Source organism: Corvus moneduloides, chromosome 6 (genome assembly GCF_009650955.1).
Source record: "Corvus moneduloides isolate bCorMon1 chromosome 6, bCorMon1.pri, whole genome shotgun sequence".
Classification (NCBI taxonomy): domain Eukaryota; kingdom Metazoa; phylum Chordata; class Aves; order Passeriformes; family Corvidae; genus Corvus; species Corvus moneduloides.
In genome coordinates, this window is record NC_045481.1 from 43,253,427 (window position 1) to 43,265,273 (window position 11,847).

Below are 11,847 nucleotides of genomic sequence, written 5' to 3' on the forward strand. Positions count from 1 at the left end.
AGTGTCCAGTGCTTTTTTTTCATTATGGACACTGTTTGGATTTTTCTTGTTTTTCTCATCTGTCTCACAATGTTAATCTAACGAAGTCATAAACACATTGAATTCTCTAGCTGACAAGCCAAATTTAGAGAATTCTTGTATGCAATCTAGTGTGGAAAGAGTAATCTGTTTCTCTTAACACTACAAATGTGTAACCTTATTGGGGAGACTGAGAGATGAGGAGTTCTTTCCACCTTTATTTTGGATATTAAGGCAAAGAACCTTGGGCGATGCACAGTTGGTTTATAACAATAAAAACATAATTAAACTGGCTTGGATTTCATTTGAATGGGATATTATCTGGATCACAGTTAACTTTTTATTAAATGCAGTACTTGATGGGAGTTGAGAGGTGTGCAAGACATTGATGCTGACTGCTATAAATAAATGTTTTGAAATGCAAAAATTTAGCTACAGGTAAAGAATCAACCTGTTCTGATTAATGATGACATATATGGAGAGAAAAGTAATGCAAGCAGTTGTTACTTAGTGTCTTACTGTTGTAGAAAGTGTTAAATAATGTCATGAAAATAAATGTCCATCGACTAAGGGAACATGGTTTAACTTACCCTTTGAATGTTCTTGTCATAATTATTTCAACATGAATTACAAAAATTAGAGTGCTTCCTACCTCTAATCATCTCCATGGCCCTCCTCTGGACTCATTTCAGCAGGTCCACATCCTCCTGGATGCAGCACTGCAGGTGGGGTCTCCCCAGAGCAGAGGGGCAGAATCCCCTCCCTGGACCTGCTGTTCACACTTCTTCTAACAGAATGCAGGAAACGATTGCTTTCTGGACTGTGAGCACACATTGCTAGCTCATGTCATTTACAGGTGAGTTAATGTTTTCCTAGTATCTTTCTTTAAATGTCCAAAAACTTAAATGATTTTGTTTTGTTTGCTTTTAATGAAATCTATAGGAAAGACATGCATATGAGAAAGGTGTTAGAGTAAAAATAGAAAAAAAACCTGGTTTGATTGCTCCATTCTTGTCTTCAGTTTCTTCAGTAGCCAAGACTTTTCAGAGAAAGCAGGTATTATGCAGTAATATAGCCTGACAAGAGAGTTGCAGTCCCATGGTGTTTGGAAAGCATCATGTTCACAGATGACAGGGATATGAAGTAAATGTCATTTGATACCACATACAATGATTTTATATGTATGATAGATGTATAATAAATGCCAATGGAACAGGCAATGCCGGTATTTTTAACCACAACCAAGAAATCTCTGATGCACATCTTAGAACCAAATTAGACTGAAAAATGCACCATGCACTTGCTTAAACATCAAAGTGTCCAACATGTAATAGGAGCTATCCAGGGTAGTTACCATGTAAGCTGTAGCAATATGTGATGAATGAACATCTGGCAAAGTCTAATGTGTAACAGTTTCTAACTTTTAATTGACAGCTAAAGTAACTTTCTCATCTGTGAAGTCCCATAAGTTCCTAGATAGGAGGAATAGGAAGATCATCTAGATAAATCTCCATGCCACAGATGCTGGAATTTGGGAACTCTTTTTTGAAATGGTTCCTAAATTCTAATGATGTACTTTATTTAAATATCTCTGGTTGTCCCATTAATAAGTAATTTCAGCTAACAAACTTCTTCATAATGTGTCACTTAAATCCCCTTTAAGGTTTATTTGGTTGGGATTTTTTGTTTGGTTGGGTTTTTTGGGGGTGAGGGTGTGTGTGGTTTTTTGTTTGTTTTATTTTGCTACTATTTTTTATAGAGAGAATAGTATAGATGATTACTGTCATAACAACCACCATTCTGTGTATGGGGAAGCTTCCTGTGTGCATGTTTTATTGCTTTTCCAACTCTGTTTTATTTATAACAGTGTGATAGAAAAAATTGAAGATTGTATACCCACTGAGACTTCTTTAGGAGTGAGTATGTAAAATAAGTCTCTTAGGCATCTTAACTTGATATATCCATGAACTAAATTTACCTTTTCTCTGGGACAAAACCACTCATAACTTAAAATGGTTTTTCAACTGTGCTGGTTTTGGCTGGAGTAAATTTCCTTCACAGTGGCTGGTACAGGGCTGTGGTTTGGATCTGTGCTGAACACAGGGTTGATAATACAGAGATGTTTTTGTTACTGCTGAGCAGGGCTCACACAGAGCCAAGGCCTTTTCTGCTTTCCATGCTGCCACAGAGGTGATGAAGTTGGGGGTGCACGGGAGGCTGCAAAATTGTAATGGATTCCACTTGAAATGCTTTCCTGAATTACCATCTGCAACTTCAATCTGGATTTCTAGACAGTTGCAAATACCTTATTTCACCTAGCCATGTTTTGTCACTTCACTTAGGAAAATGTCTTATAAATGTCAAAAATCAGATGGGACTTGTCCTTGAGAAATCTTTTTCACTTACTTTTTAGCTTAATTTCCTAAGGAAATTAGGCTTCTGCAATCACACTCTGTGTGTCTGTTCTTCCTGATTAATAACCTCTTTTCAACCAAATTTGACATTGACCAGAGGGATAGAAGTCTCAAATATAATTAAATCCCTATGCACTGCAGGGAAGTAGGCAGCTAGGTAAATGAAAAGTGCCTTTTATAAGATAAAGACTGAAAATTCAACACATCCAGAGACAGTAGTGAATCCATACAGGAAAAGTATTACTTATTCCCTAACCTTGGAGAAATTTCAATGAGTGCTCAACATATTGTGAGACACCAGAGAATTTGTAAGGTGCTGTTACAGATGAAACAAGGATGACTTTTGACACTAACCACGTTTAAGTGAAGTACCTGATGACTTGATGACTTGTTTACTATTTTGTTTTTCAAACCTGAAGGTTTGCTGATAGATTTAGAGTTTCTGATCTTTTTTTCCCAAATTTTAAATATGACCATACTCACAATTCTGTCTCTTGAATCTTAGGAGTTTTTGCAAAAGGATAGTAATGGTTCACTGGCTACTTCTGAAAGTCTGTTGACAATACTAAACATGTGTAGATATAGAATAGATACATATAGAAAGCTGTACCAGTATATATATGTATAATTTGTCTAGATTTTTCAGAATTTCTTTCCTAATCTTACCTTTTATTCTCACTTAAAATTGATTTTTTACCTATACAACTACTTAAAGACTACAATTATTCAGTTTGCTTCATATTGTTTGTCATATACCCCTAAACTAACACGGATGGGAAAAAAATACTCTTTTGCTTTTCTTTGTATTGCCTTTTTATGTCTATGTTCTACACACACAATCCTTAGTCTCTGTATTTTTCTTTTCATAGAAAACTGTATTTCCATTCGCTGTAGAATTCTTGACTTTCAGACTAATAATGAACCCCTAGAGACATAACTGTTCATCATGAGGCTATGGTGTATTTCATACAGTCTCTTTCATCAGCCCCAAGCTCTCCAATGTTCCTTTTATACTTCATACTATGTTCCCCTACTGAAACATTGCTTGAGGCAGAGGGTGAATAAGTAAGTTTTGATATTGTACAGAATTGACCACAGGTATTCAAATATTTCCCAGAGACTTCTTTTTTTTTTTTTTTTTTTTTCTTCTAAACCTTAAAACTTCTGTAAGGCTTTCTGGATAGTCTGAATTCTGTTTTCTCCACTTTATAAGGGTTTATAATGGCAATTGTCTCTTGGATAAGTAGAGAGATTTAAATAATGCTTTTCTTATTCATTAATATTTGACTGATTCTTTTTAGAACACCTACATGCAAAACAAGAAAGAAAAAAAAAGCAAAACAAAACAAACCCCTTTTGGCTCAATCAGAGTTTTGTTTCTGTTTTGGGTTCTTTTCTATACGACCTGTACAGATCCTCCAATACTGTTGCTGTCATTATTTACCTATAACAGAAAACAAAATGCACATAAAAAAATACATGCTCACTTCTTTGGTATTGTTAATATTTTACCAAAAACATAATTACAGGAAAATTTAATTTTATTTTTGTGCTTTTCTCTTTAATTTGATTGTCTGAAAAAAGTCATCTACATAGCAAAAGGGCAGATGGAGCTGGAAAATTAGTCTTCAGAGCATGGCTAGTAGTGCAAGCTGCAGATCAGAATCATGTTGTCAAATTGTCCCCAGGTGTCTTTCTTGCTTTCCTTTAGTCTGCTGAAAGATGCATGATTCAGAAATGAGGAACTCTGGCCCAGTGAGTTTGCATGAGCATGAACAAAGCCTTTGATTTCATCTACCTACTTACATGTTTTGGATAAATATTTTTTCCATCTCACCAAAATACTTTGAGTTTTGTGTAAGAAAATACTGTATCACACTGGTGTTAATTACAGTGCAAGAGCACATGTGGGAAAGCTGCTTCACTTTTCCACTTTTTCCATAAAAATTTACAACGTTAGAAAACATTTGTGTGCATAGTTAAAAAACTGGCTCCAACTGGCAATCAAAATAAATTCCTCAATTCTTATAATTAGGCTAAGTCTCTTCCTCTAATACAGAAATGCAGCAGGAAGCCAAGACTTTTTTTCAGGGTTTATTTTGGAGGATAAATAACTTGCTTTCCTGCCAATTCAGTTTATATTTTAGTGTGCGTACATTCTAATTCGTAGGGCTATTACTGAAGTTCTTCTTTAGATTGTCACACAGGAAATGGATGGTCCTGTACTTCACAGGTCTTGGGCAAGATAATTCTCTGCTTGGGTTTTCACCATGACGTCTGTAACATGACCAAGATGTGTCAGAAATGGTAGGGATGCTTGAATGTTCAGCTATAGACCTATTTCGCCACGGGTAACCACACCATGCACTTTCTTTCAGAACTGATAAAGCTTTTTGGTGAAAACAGTTCAATTATTGCTGAGGAATGTTAAGAGCTTCAACTGATAGCTCTCACTCACCAAAAGACTAGAAGGTGTGAATTTGTCAGCTTTTCAAAGTGAAACATTGTCATTCAGATTGACAAGTATGCTTAGTTAAGGTTTAGCCAAGAACTAAAGATGTTCTTTAGATTTTCTGACAACAAAATTGTTAAATGTCTGCAAAATCAGCAGTTTTCTACTTTTTTCCTTCCCTTTTAAATCAAATTTCTCACACATGCTATTGAGAGAAAATTTCCAAGCAGCACTTGAATATTTTTATTGTCCTTATTTAATAGCTAGCTAGACAACTGAACATGGTAAAGTTAGATCTAACTATTAATTTAGAGTACGTGAAAATCCTAGTAGGTATCTCATCTAAACTATTCTTAGGCTTTTCATTGTTAGTCATTCCTGAGTGTCAGTCTTTTCCACAGTCTGCCTGAAGCATGAGTTATTCAAGGACTGATTTTGTATTTTGTTTAAAACTTATTCAACAGGAGGTGAATAGATGAAACTGTATCCTCTGCAAATCATAACTAGATAATTGAGTCATGGGTTTTTTTCCTAAACTCTATGAAATCCATAACTTTAGCAAATTTTGTCACCAGCTTCCCATTTGTGCTTCCTATTTTAACAGACATCAGTACTTGGACATGCTACGCTTGATTCCTCATGCCAACTTGTTACTAAACCATCATGATTATTGCTTTCAAACCAACCTTTTATGTGCATCAATTTAAGAAACAAAATGCTTTTATTGAGAACACCTTTTATAAGTTCCAATGTATTGTGTCTGTAAAATTGAGAGTAAAAGGAGACTGTGGGTAATTTGTCACAGGTCATAGTTGTTTAAGGGTGACTTAAAAAACCTAATTTTTATTTCCCTACTGCCAATTACAAGACTTGCAATTCAGTAATCACATTGTAAAGCCTAGAAATCTTAACAGATCTCAGGAGAGGATGGGAAAGTGGGAGAGAATCATGACCCTGATGCCTCTACTCTACTTCTTCCTCCTGAAATTCCCTTACTGGCAGTTGAGAGCATCAGATGTTCTAAAATCTTCTGTTTGGTACTAGTTGATTGTTTTGCTCCGCACCCTGGGTGAAATTCAGGTCAGCCCGTTTAGTCCATCTGACTGCTCAGCTGGAAAAAGTTGAATAGTGCTTAAGATATCCAAGAAATCTAAGACTGATCCCCCAAGTGACATTTGTAGCTTTAAAAGAATTAATATCTATTTTGCTAATTTAGGAGGGCTTGCTTGTGAAATGCAACTATAGTAGGGATTAAAAAACACAGTTCAGAAACTTTCAGTTAAATATCAACCAGTCTTATCTCTTAGTACAATGAAGTGTTTAGATTTATTTCATTTCTGTAATTAATACATAGTAAATTCACAGAAGAATTATTTTGTGATAAAATAAAACCTCATATCATCTAGCCCCTCTTGCAGAATTTTTAGAAATCCCTGAGGTACATCTGTATGATGAAATCTATCTGAAACTTCTCAGGCTGACATGTCCTAACCACTCTTCACATGTGTACCAAAGCACACCTACCAAAAGGCAAAACAATGCTGATTGACCTCCAGTCTAATACTGAAGACAGACCACAAGCATAGAAATAGTAAGAAACAGCTCTAAATTTTCTATTTCTGAAGATCCTGCTGAGAAGATTCCCTCCTCAAGGGATGCACTGTATATCTTCAGGTTGTCGGTAGTGCAGAAACCCAAGCTTCCTTTCAGTAGACAGAAACAAAAGAGTATAAAGATAGATAAACTATGCGTACTAATCATGAAAAATGTTGGGTGTTGTAGCTGAGTTTCTCATATTCTCTCACAGTTCCTCAGCCTGGGTACTCTCTGGACTCCTGAGACAAGCAGGAAAGGATGAGCCACTCCCGTGAAAGGCGTGCATAGTGCAGTGCTGCCAGTACCCATCCTCTACAAATCTTTGCATCACCAATTGAAATCTGCAGGAGTAGTAGCAGGACACATTAAGTTCCTCTGCAGACTACTTCTTGGTAGAAATCTGGACAGAATGAGCTCCCAGTGTTTATTCTGAGCGTATGGCATGTCTTGCACTGTTGTTCCTAGTGACAAGGTCTTCTCTGCAGCATCAGGACTGGACTGGAGAGCCGGAGGAGAAGGAGCTGCACTGACCATGCTACATCGCTGTGGTTTGATACTTCCCTGATGTGCCTTTCAGATTCTTCTGGAGTGGCATCTAGCCTAGTGCATTTGCATGCTCCCCTTGGGAGTTTGTTACTTCTCATCACAGCCATGTGCTCTGACACAGCATGTTGCTAAATGTGCTATCAGCCCAGGCTACCCTGTTTCCTTGCTTTTCACTCTGCCACGGCCTCTCCTTGTAGTACTGAACATGCGTGTTAGAGATTTACAGGAAAGGGCAAGGATAAGGTCTTCTGAAAGCCATAGTGAAGCTGGAGTGAAGATACTAAAAAGAGCTTTGAGCCACCTTACTAACCCTTGGTATGCAGCCATCTACTTTCACACAGCCTGAAGGGATTATACTTTACTTTTCTGTCAGTGGGTTCTTGCTGCTGTAAAGCTGTTTCATATTATCTTTGAAGCCATTCTGTCCCCAAAGGGTTACCCGAGTTTAAATTTGCCTCCAAGAGGCTTATGTTATTTTATGCAGTTTTGACTCTTTCAGGGGCTGTCTTTATTTCCCTTGAAGCCATCCCAAGCCTTGAGGAGAAGCCTGTGTCTTCTAATGGATGTTTTGACTTTGTCAGAACAACTGCTCATACACATTGGTGAGAAAGTTAGTGAAATCGGATTTTAATGCATGTGTGGGGAAAGGTGGTAGAATGCATCTATTACAGCAACTTAATATCTTGTGAGTTTCAGAGAAACAGAATATTCTTTTCTCTCTGATTCCGCAATGCCGTATCTGCTGCATACAGGCAACTTAGCTATGAAACTTCTTGGGGTTACAAACATAAATACAAGGGTGTGGAGCAGGAGGGCAGCACATGCCATCCTTCAGAAAAGATGCCTTAGAAAATCAGGGCAAATGCCAGGATGCAGCACTTTCAATGGCACCCCCACCTTCTAATTTAAAAACCTTGGTTTGAAGCATACTACTATACCTTCTTAAGTCACTTCATGGAAATGTCTGAGTGTTCCACCATTTTTTTGAGTTAGAACATTGCCTTTCTTAGTTTACATGGGGCAGCACTTACAGTGGCTCCTGAAACATATGTGTAACAAGAGACCAGAAGCTTGTAGGGAAAAGTTCAGTGGAAATTCACATGAATAAATTTTATAGCCTAAGGAAGTGAGCCTGTGCTTGCATTTAAACAAATTCTTTGACATTTCTCGTTCTCAATATGCTGTTGAATATATTGACAAGATGATTTTTCCAACCTGCAGTTTTGACTCCTGAACAACATCTTGTTATCATGCAAAATTGTAACGACTATTTTTAGAAGCCCAACAACAAACAATCTAAAGGTTTAACATATGTCTCACATGATATATTTAATGAACCATAGCCCTACCTACTGTCAACGACACAAAAGTCTGTGCAGATTATTCTTATAAACTGGACAAAATGTTATTTGGAATAGAGATGCACTATTAAAATGTTAATTAAGTACCCTCAGTTCATCTTTGAGGAGCATGTTTCAAAACGAATGTCTGTGGTGGCACCACTTCTAGCAAACTTGCTCTTTTGCACTTCTTATTACCTTGAAAATCAAAGCATGGATTCACTTTGAGAAGAGAGAGGGAACAAATCCTGGACTATATATTTTCATTTTCTCTTCATGTTTGTTTAAAAAAAAAAAAAAAAAAAAGAAGAGAAGATAAAAATTGAGAAGGTGCCCCAAGGTTGGATTTGGATGCCCAGGAGGTGATTCGCTGTAGTGCATTAATCTCTTCAATGTAACTGTAGGTTATGGGCCTGAGACAAATTGAGTCAGTCAGGTTGTATCTCTTCATTTCTGTACTCACTTGTCAAGAAAGACTTAAGATAATAACAGAAAGAAGGTGGAATTGTTTAGAAAGGCAGCAGAGGTGAAAGTCAGGGTGCAGCATCTCTTCTTAAGGCTAGAACAAGACTATATTCTGTTCATCTAGGAGAAAAACACTGTTCAAATGTTCATCAGCATATTTCAAAAGCTTAGTTTCTGAAAACATAAGAAGTTATGCGTGCAGATTTTGCATTAAGATTCTGGTGTTGTACTAGAGAAGAATATTATGGAACAAAGGTTAAAAACTCAGTCCAAAGATGCAATAGCATTTTTGTTGCTTCACCAGCAAATTCACATAATACACAGTCCTCTGTCAGATAGATTCCCAGGTCAGGGAATCCAGAAGGCTGATTTATAAAAGCTGGACACAAGGAAAGCAAGAGCCTATTTGTGTGAAAAAAATTGAATCTGACACAAAACCTAGAAGACTACTCACAGTATTGTCGACATCCACTTGCTGCATACTTGCAGCTAGTGAATATTTGAGAATTGGATAGGATTAAATGTAGTACCTGTGCCCCAGAAGATGCAGAGCCTAAATTAAAGCTTCAGAAAGTGGACTTTGGAGTGTAATTGAGGAAGCGTAGGTTATCACTCATATCTGAGGTAAGGATCCTTGTGCAGACCACTAACATCTTCCTGTGAGAACAAGGAAAAGAGAATTAAATTCTTGGTTTCAAGAATAAAAAAATTGTAGTTAGGGCAAGGAGTTATATCAGGAAGAGAAATGTACATATGGCTTATTTCCAGAAATAGCTACATCTCTCCAGCTGATAGAATCTGAGAGGTGCCTGACAACTCTCTCTCTGGCAGAGTAAAAACCAGACATGTACAAAGTCATTGATCCTCATTGTCATCTCTGCTCAATTTGTCTTTATCTCCAGACTTACTCTATCCGTGTCAAGCAATTTTTTTCCATCCTTAGCTCAAATGAGTTTTCTTCTGAAATAAGTGTTTCAGTAAAGCTGCTTTTTCTTCCATGTACCACTCAAATTCTGAGTGCAGGAGCTGCATTTCCTTCTGCAGTGTAGCTGAATAAGTTCAGTCACTCTCCTCATGTCCTTAACAGTTTTCAGTGCAATTTGACTTTCACCTCATACAATAGAGCTCTGGGGAATGCTGCTGCAAAATACTACCTAATCATTCCTTTAACTATCAAGATGTACTGCCATACTGGTGTATGTGTCTAATACAGACAAACATATCAGAAATTGTAGAAAACTTCCCATGAGATTCTGAACACTTTCTAACATATCCTGAATGCTTTCAATCCCTCTTCACTTCATCTGTATCAAATATCTCAGACTATAAAGAAACTCTTAAAGCACTTTTTCTGGATCTACTCTCTATTTCAGAGGAATTTCTTCACAGAAGGAATGATTAAAATTTTGAATGGACTGGCCTAGGATGTGGTTGAGTCACCATCCCAAGAAGGTGTTTTAGAAAAGACTGGATGTGGCACTCAGTGCCATGGTTTAGTTGACAAGCTGGTATTAGGTATTAGGTTAGACTAGATGACCTCAGAGGTCTTTTCCAACCTGATTCTGTGTCTGTAAATGAAGTTGATATCTCTTTTAGGACCAATTGATATAGTTAGAATAATTAGACAACCTTTTCAGAAAACGTACATTGCTTAGGCCTGAAATAAATAGATTTCTAAACACAAACTTAAATTGCTCAGTTTTGACTCCTATTTCAGAGTAAGTCTCTGGAATAAAGATGCTTGGTGTGCAGGGGGCAGAAAATGAAGGGGGAGAAAAGTAGGGACTTGCTAATTAAATTATGCAAGAAAAAGTAGACAATAGTTCATATCCTGCAAAATAGAAAGGTTAGGAGAGAACAGGAAGACTATAATTTACCTAACTCCAAGTTTTTGTAGGTATGAAAAAAACCCCACAGAAGTTAATTAGTCACTTTAGTTTGCACAATCTTCTTTCTCAGTAGTTTAACAGGTTCCTCTTTGGGTCCAGGACTAAAAATACGGTGGAATGTGAATTTCATAGGATGTGTTCCTTCATTAAAAGTGTGTCGTCCTATGCATATTTTCTGTGTGAATTATTTTTCTTGTATGGAAAAGGTGCTTCATTTCACCTCCACATTTGCCATAAGAGTATGTTGGACTGGATGAAGCATGCAGTTGTAAGATTTGTAGCGCAGTAGTTGTTCTGGGGTTGAGAATATTGATGGTAGTACAGTAGAGGTTAGTACATTTTCTGTTCTTTATTCAAGGAAAACCTGTATTCACTGAGTGTGTTTAAGAGCACGAAGAGTTTCCTTTCAAAATCAATTTAGTGAGGCTGCAGGGCTGTTATAAGAACAAGAAGTTTCTTGTATTACAACCTGTAGTTATTTAATGATACTTTGTATAGCTTCTGGGAGAGGATAGGCTGTGACAATAAAGATGAACATTTCGTGATGGGTGGAAGTGTCATCTTCTATTTAAACATTTCTTCACATGGTGTTTCACATCTCTTTCTGAAAGGCTTTTCTACATGAGTAATTCTGATGTATATAAATCTTCTTTATTGCTAAGGTGAGCACTACGAGTGATCTTTTTTATATAAAGGCTTTTGAGGAGCCTGTGTATGTGTTGGCCTTCAGTTTCCATTTATCACACCTGCAGGTTACACTGCTGATGCTGCTGAAGGGAAATGGTGCTGGTGCACGAATGTTGCAGTGACAGTTTGATGGAGAATGGTTATTATTGAATTTGTGGTAAAAATCAATAAGGGAGTCCAGATTTCCAATCGAGATAGTAAAGATGTCATCTATAAATCTTAGGTAGAGTGTCAACACAGTGATGCAATTATTTAACAGCTCTTCGTCATTGTAGTTCTTGAAAAGCTTGTCATAATACAGGACTGGAGAGAAGCTATCAAAGAGAAGGATGTTTCAGTTAAGTTTTGCAGATGGCTGTGGATTGAATTCTCTTCAGTAATTTTACTGATGCTCTGCATGATGGAATGGAGAGAAAGGATGACCTCTCTGGTACAGATGT